Raw genomic sequence first — 8782 nt, 5'->3', positions numbered from 1 at the left:
TTCTGACAAGCACATCTGTCATCTCTCCTATACACGTGGGCTGTTGAAACTGTTGAAAAATCTACATAAAAATCACCAAAGTCAGCTCTACCTGTCATGCGCACAAAGGCAATAAAACCGTCACATATTATTGATGCCAGATGCAGAGGATGTTTTGTAATAAACACGCATTTTATTTTCATTTCCTGCGTTTTGCATCTTTATGGTCTACAATAAGATAGTGAAGAAATGATGTATGTGACACTAATGCGGCATCAAATCAAGTTGCACTTCTGGTTGGGGCTGGGAGGGAAAAACAAGGCGAGGGTGAGGGTACAATAAGGGCGGATAGCTGTGTTTTCATGCGTTAGTCGATTTATTGAGCGCGAAGAAATAATGCATCTTCTTTAATATTTATCCGCTGCATATAGAATGGTATTTATGAGATGTTTGGAGTGCAGTGTGCTTGGGATTTTCCAGTGTCTCGCCCATGCATTGGTGAGGAATGAAATGTCATAGCTATAGTAACTGGGTAGTAGTAGTTGTAGTAGTAGCAGTGGTAGTATTCTGAAGTGTAGCCACCTGTTTTGCTCGGTGTTCAATGGTCTTTTTTTTTTTTTTTTTTTTTTTTTTTTTAATGGCACTTTTCTATCTTCAAGGCATCATGGAACCACTCACCCATTCACACAAACACATATTCATACACCAGCATATGCAGACACTAGGAGCGAGGGGGGTTTTGCCCAAGGACACAACAACAGCATTCGTTTGTGAGAGCTGGAACCGCATCCCCAACCAGTGGATCTGACAGCTCTCCCAATGATTTTTATGACAAGAGTGGGATTCAAACCGCCAACCTTCGAATCAGAGGGCACTATCAACTGAGCAACTGTCGCCCCATGTATCGTTCATATATTATTTATGCTCCGTCTGGTCGTCCTGGCACGTAATTGTGTATTGTGATTATATTGTAATGTGTAAAGCTACTGCGTCAAAGTGATGTCCAATTATGGATCATGAAAGTTTGTCTAAGTCCATAAGCCAATTTGATCACATTTTTTATACTTTTTAAACCTAAAAAAAATTATCTGGAATGTCCCCAAAACATATTCGAAGGGACAATATAATTTTCGGGGTATATATATGACATAACGCCAGCAGCTAGTGATCATGACTTGATTAAAGGAGTTAGGCAAGGTTAAGGTGTGTGCCATGTGTCAAAAAAAAACACATTTCCTTGAAGTCATATCACTTCAGTTTTTATCTTCATGCATTCATGTACACGTAGAATATCTATATAGTATGGTAATATAGCCTTTAAGAGGGAAATAAAGTAATCTCACTGTAATTGGTTAAAATCACCCACTCACTCACTCGAAGTTTGACAAAAGTTGACCAAAGGAAAGGGGAAAGTGTCTGTGTTTGAGCCATAGACTGTATAAAGAATGTGAGTGTGACGTCACCCGGCTCCAGTCAAATGAAGCTCATGGAGGCTGCAATTACAAGAGCGAATTTGGAGTCAAGTCCATCTTAGGAAAAGGAATTAATTTACGGACAAAATATCAAAATAAATGAACCAGAATCATCCATAGTGGGTTACTAACATTAATACAAACATTTTAACACCAAAATGAGAAGCCTGACAGCAGTCGTTATAGAAATAGCCCTTTTTGGAACCCAACAGCTATGTTAGCAATGTCTCGTTTATATATGTAGTCTATTGTTTGGGCAAAGTAAGTTTTGATCTTTTTTATTTTACTCAGTAGGCAATTATTTTTTTCAGTTGAATAAAAAATATACAAAAGGTGCTCTCACTTTTTTTTTGGATGACCTGTAGTGTACTGCATAAAAGGTAAGTAGACTAACCGTCCTACTGTAAGTTAAATTTTACTATTTATTAGCCAAAATATTCTTATTATCTGTGTGCAAAATGTATTATTTCTAGGGTTGATTCTTTAGACTGCATTTTTGACTACAGTGCAGCTCTCAGCCTGTCAGTAGAAGTTATTTGCAGAAGTATTACAGTGAAGAGTCATCAGGACAGAGCGGAGGTCACGGTGGCTCTGGGCTCTGAAGGTGGGATTTCACTGCCACACAAACCTGTCTCATTACTGTTTATGGGCCGAGCGCTGGAGTGAAAAGGAAAGACATGGTCGCGCTCCTCCTCCTTTTTGGAACAAGGCCAAATGTGAATAGAGACGAAGACAAGCTGTCACATGCCAATGAGCTCACATAAGAGAAGAGTTGGTAGGAAAAAGGACTAGAAAGACAAAAGTGGTAAAAAAGTGGTACTCAATCCTTCAAAACGAGCAGACAAGGAAATTAAGAGGAAGCAAGACATTGTTTATGAATATAATTAGAAGTTAGAAGTTTCCATGTGTGGAAAGAAACAACACAACATTTTTGACCATGGCACAAGAACGACTACTACAAATACAAAGACTGTACATGCTAATATTAAAAATGATCCAATACTGGTATCAGATATCAGTGCAGATACTGAAAATTTGCTGGACCAGATTTAATTTTATTGTTTTTATCTTACAATCTTAATTGACATTCAGTTTGGACATACACACTGATGTAGTACGAATATTGACAGGTTGCAACTGGCCCAGAAAGTCTTATAATATTAGAATTTTATTTTTACATAATTGTTCAGTAGTTGCCATAACACATTTGGATCAGTTTTCTCTTATTTTATTTTTCGTTTAATAGAAATAAAGGCTGGTTTTACTGCTCTGGTATTGGTTGAGACTGGATATCGGCTATAGTATAGGAATGAGTATCAAAACTGAAAAAGCTGGTGTTCAGTGCATCCCTCTAAATTACTGCTGAGTATTCACTGACTCAAAACCCTTGTGAAGTTTCTTTTTATACAGTTATTTTACTTAATCATTCAGTGTTTTTATAAAATGTAATCATCTGTAATGACTCATTTGCCCAGGCCTCACAAGGCCTAAACAATACTCTGCTTTCATCTTTGTACCTGCAGGTCAATCTTCATGAATTGTTCCTATAGATTTCTTCTTTGTGTTTAAGGCCCTCAGATCCCTATGATGACTCCCAACCCTCCGTTTAATCTGACATTTTTCTTTTATGCATGGCCTGGGACTCAGCATACATGCCCCCTTTGAATGAACTGCTCTATGTCTTCATTGATTAGTAATACTGTTCTATTGTATTTTCACAGTGCCTGTTTGTGATTCAAGAGAAATGGCTCTTGTTTGTTTTCAATTTGTTTTAATAGAGGACACAATAAATAGAGAAAAGCACCTTTCAACAGGCCTTGTGCATTGCTAGCTATTTTACATAGAATAATGAGAAGGCTATGACTTTGTAATGGTTATGTCAGATCTGTTTTGCTGTTTGACTCTGGAAGCTGGACCACAGTATCAAATAAAATAAATCAATTCATGATGTGTTGAATGGGTATTCTTGTAAATTATAATTAGACTGTAGGACTGAAATTAGCTGTCATGTTGCTGTTGTCTTTTTCTAAAACTATAGAATACTGTTTTAATTTTCATGTTTATCCCTATTGTGTTTTCATACCGCGACAGACTGAAGTTGGGGCTTGACTTTAAAAGTGCATTGTGTAATTTTTGTGGTGGAGGGTCCACCACCTGCTGTTTTGCCTTGATTACTGCACATAGTAAGTAATAATATAGAGTAATTTTTATTTCTTTTTTTTTTTATTTAAATAGTGTAAAAATATATATAATATATAATATGCCCTGCTGTGGAATAGTCTATGCAACAAAATAGCATCTCCATGGAGACAAGCAAGTTGCGGACCCTTCACCTTAAACGTTACACAGTGCACCTTTAGCCCTGCATCTATAGACCTAACAGAAAACACAAACAACAAACTTATCTTCCAAAAGGGTACTCTGACCAAGATCCTAGCTCCAGATCCAGAGATGGGGCTGCTCAGAGGCTACCTACTTCTGCTAACAGTTTTCTCTGTAGAACTAGGTCAAATTTCTCCGCACAAATAATAAAGTCTACAAATATAAATACATGTATTGCAAATAAGGTGATCATAACACAGCAACATATCAGGTCGATCAGAGACCAGTGAAGTGTGAATAGCACAAAGCCTATTAGAGAACTTAACACTGTCAGATTGCTCACAATATTAGGCTTCATGTTCTATAGGGACATGAGTAATGAGCCACACCCATAAATCTCTTCATGGTAACTAGTCGCATGTTATACACCAACTTCTCTTGTTAATTTAATCACTCCATTAGTCTTTAGCGCTGGCCGAACACGTCCAGGGTCAAGCGCAGAGAAGCAGATAGAACCCAGCAGCGTGCTGTCAAATACACTACAAGTCAACGTAATTAAAACACATAGTATGGAAACTGTCGTGAATGTGTACAGTGTGGTATGTTATCGTCTCTGTTTTTATGGTGGAACGCAATAAGATCTCAATCTCATCCATTACCCATTGATAAAGTGGTTAGCTACAAATGTGATACTAAAAGGCACAAAATGAGTAGGGCTGCACCAACCCAATACTGAAAAATTTCCTGGATCGGATATCGTTTTTCACATAGCAGTTTAGTCGATATTGAGTTTGGATGGGACGTATACAGTAACTTAATGCAATAAGACTTTATTTATTTACTGGTTGTAGCTGACAGCATTCAAATATTATTAGAGTTTCTGGGCCAAACATACAAGAGGTCAGTGTAATTAAAACACATAGAAAGGGTACAGTCTTGAATGCGTGTGGCGTGCTCTGTTACCACAGCTGTTTTAACAACGGCGGAACGCAATAAGATCTCGATCTCATCCATTACCCATCGATAATGTGGTTAGCTTGTTACAGTCCCAATGGAAAAGTGAAATATGAAGCTTTAATATAGCAGTGAGTATAGTGTATGCCCGGCAAGTCTGCCACTGTGCAGCTGGTCCTGTCTGTCAACATCGTGATCTAGTGGTTTTTATGAAGACCCCGCGCCAATTTGGAGGGAGGGTTCAATCTCAGACAAGTTGAAAATCCATTCATGTCAAGTCCAAATGTGCAGTGAATAGAATAAGCGTCTGCAGCAAAGGTGAATAAGTAAGGCTCCTCTCTCTCCACACACTGCCCGAGGTAACATTATAGATTAATCGGGTTATAGGAGAACCAGCACAACCTCTATCGCAAACACTGAATCTCAATGCTTGGACTGTTGACAGGCCCCATCATCATGCATATCCTCTATACCGATGAGAGTGGAACATCGATTCAACATAAATGTAACATCTCACAAGTAGAAGACTATGTAGCTTTGGGGTACTGGACAAGCAAGTAAATTTTTGCCCATAACTTCTTATATAGGTGGGTTCTTCATGCAGTCTTCCTCCTTCTCCTGAATTTCTAATGAGGTAAAGTTGGGTTTGGGAGATATGTGAGAAAAGAAGAGTTGCACTATCCTAGAATATCACAGTGGAATCGAAATTGCAGTTTGAATTATCAAATCACAATTATTAAGATATGAGAATGTCCTGTCTTTTTATAGATAGGTTTTGTTGTATCTGTAATTCAGTGTAGGGACAGAAAATGGCACTTATTTCCATAAAACGCAGTTAACTTATTAATCCTTCAAGTACTTCCTGAATAACTTTATATGACTAAAATAAAAGTAACTAATATCATGGAACCGATCCCCAATCCAGCAAATTTTTTTCAGTATTGGTGCTGATATTCCAGCACTGGTCAGTTCATCCCTAATTCAGATGTTGAACATTTTATGAAATTCATGGGATTCTTGTTTTAGTTCATATTTCAGTTTTCTCTCAAATGTTAACACTCCTGTTTTTGAAATATACACTCTGAACAGAAACTTTTTTTTAAACATGTAACAAATCTAATAAAAATCACAATATTTCTCAGAAAAATTCTTCTTCAAAAATTGTGCAGTCCTATAGTAAAATCAACAAATTCATACATAATTTGAACTTTGAAGACAAAACTATTTTAAACTCTCCACCAAGCCATATTTGGTGCATCATCTCAATCCCACGTCTGGAACAATTTGTTTAGTCAAGTCGGCAAACCGTCTTGCATCAAGTAGCTTTTTCATTTCGCTACGCTAATAGTGTATTGGATTAAGGTTGGTACATTGTGACGAGAGCTACAGAATGTTTACTTTGATGGGATAACTCCATTTTAGAGGTTGTTTGCTTCTCTGGTTTTTGGTGCCTAGAGAGTGGGGAGCAAAATATTTATCTAACAGACAGTCTCCTCCTCCAGTGATTCGAAAGCTACGTGGTCTGGTGGGTTTTGGATTTAAAAAAGCACCAATGTTCGTCTTTACAAACAGTAACAAAAGTTGGAGGTTTTGGAGACAGTTGCAGGTTTGTGGATGGGCTGTGGTGCTGTTCAGGAGTGCAAAACAAAAATTGGCCCCGTTTCACAAAGCAGGGTGAAGCAGTTTGAAATGTCAATCGGATCAGTTCAGGGTTTTAGCGTTTCAGAAAACAGGTTTAGAGACAGCTTACTCTAAGAGCAGCAGAGAGGAGGGGCTTTTCAGCGTGGCATGAAAAACAAACACTGAGCCAGGTTAGAAGAGTTAAAAGATACATAGATACATACCAGTAAATAGATGTTGTGCGTATATATCTGTCAATTAGGGCTGTTAAAAGTATGAAAAAGAGTCTATTCCATAGTATCAAAATCAAGTTTTAGTATTGTGACACTACTGTCAATTACAAGAATTTTATTTTATTTTTTTACATGGTTAGGCTATATGGTGAAAAAAATCAAATTGTGATCTCTTTCCTGTGACAATATACTATTTTGGTAAAATTGCCATCACCAATTTTCTCTTGAATTCAGCTCTATGACACTTTTTCCCACCCACACCTCAGCCTAAATGGAGCTTAACAGTGACTGCTCACTCTTGTACTCGGTAAATTTTCCATTCATTTTTCCCATAGACTTTTTTAAAAATTTAAATATTAAGAGTTCAAAGGCATCGCGGAGGCTAAGCAGCTAGGTGGAAATGAATATTCATAACACAACGAAGTCTAAAAAGCACATTTAAAACCTAAGATATGTTTTAATAGCTGTGTGATTTATAAGGTTTCAGAAACAGATCTTGAATAAAATTGCAGGTTTTAAGATCATCTGTTACTACATAGCTGATTATCCCCGAGCAAACTTTCAATATTAATTTGTTTTGGAAAGTCTATGAAAAAAGTCAATGTTGAGCTCAGTGCTCTGAGTGAATGACAGGTGGATTTTACCAAATTGCAAAGTGTGAAATCTCTTCAGTGCAATATCATTTTAAGTGTACATAAATTAAGATAAGATTTAAATTGTAATTTGCATGAATCCAGAAAAATCACCGGACTAATCAGACTTATAAGTGGATAAAATAGCATTTATTTCCAACATGTGAAGCACTAAGCACTTTTTATGTTAACATGAGATCTTATACAAGCTCAGATAAAGCTCAAATGACACTAAAACTATTCAGGAAAGCTCACATTTTATCCAATTATATTATATATTATAATATTATTGTTGGTATCATTTTGTATCTGTATTTGATACTTTTGACAACCAATGCTATGGCAATGGATCAGAAATGTGCTATAACATGCCTGCAAATGTCATGGCTGAGGTTCAAGTAAAAAGAACAACAAAAGGGCAGAATTATCACTTTGTACCCTGTTCGGGAGATTACACTGTGACTTTAAGACTGCTCAATACTTTGAATTTGTACATCTCCAGAACAACAATTGCAATATCCATTTGTCAATATATCTCCCATCTCTAATAGTTACTCGAATGATACAGGGATATTTGAGAGGAGAAGTCTTCCGCATTTGAATACCGCAGTGCAGATAAACGCCTCAGATTGGTTCTACATTAAATTTGAGAGACCATTGATTTGCTGTAACTTGAGCGAAACATTGCAAAGTAAAGGCAACCTAGATTTGAGGCAAACTAAAATGTTATCCAATGATTATCGGAATTTGAAATAGGACAATAGCAAATTTTCTTTAATTCCTGAAACTCATTTTGAAGGTAAACATTACATTTTTGTGCTACGGGCTAAAGCAGTGAGGGATGCTTCATTTTTTAGCATCTCACAAACTCTTGTCAAGTCCTCTGGGAACTGACCATTATAAAGGTCTATCTATTAAAGCTATTTTCTAAACTGTTGTTGTTTCCTCATCAAAAACATACCTAGAGTTATGTTGTTTCACTCACACACAAACCCTGCATATTTAAGCTCAGTTCTCAAACAGAAAACATTCTGTTCCACCTTGTGATGTCGTGGTAATACAGGTGCTCCACGGTATTTTTAAACTCCATATGCCTTCTTTAGAATCATTTGGACGATTTTAGCACTGGAATTGCCTAACTCTAAGAACATTTTAACATGGAGTATCTTTTGAATATTTTGCATACTTTTACTTTTACTACCCAAGTGAAATATTTTCCAGTGTACACTTTTACTTGAGTAAAACTGTAGGTTACTTTCTTGCACCACACCTAGTTTTTCTCATTTGTGTGGTCTATCCTTTCAAAATATAGGAAAATGAGTAATGCACAGTTCTAAACATCAACTACTTGCAATTACATATGTATTAGCTTCCCCAACAACTTTTTTTACTCTTGAGTAACCTCTTAGACTACCTTGTACTTCAATTTGAGTAATATTATTTTGAAGTACTTCTTACTAGAGTAATTTTTTTTGGATACACTAGTCTACCCACCTCAGTGCATCTCTCTCTTTAGTCATAGTCCAGGAGTCTCCTAAACTTGCCTTGTAATCCAGAGCCTCCTCACTGT

This window comes from Boleophthalmus pectinirostris, unplaced genomic scaffold (genome assembly GCF_026225935.1).
Source record: "Boleophthalmus pectinirostris isolate CB_2022bp ecotype Guang Dong unplaced genomic scaffold, ASM2622593v1 HiC_scaffold_5, whole genome shotgun sequence".
NCBI lineage: Eukaryota > Metazoa > Chordata > Actinopteri > Gobiiformes > Gobiidae > Boleophthalmus > Boleophthalmus pectinirostris.
Note: the sequence above shows the minus strand (reverse complement) of the source record.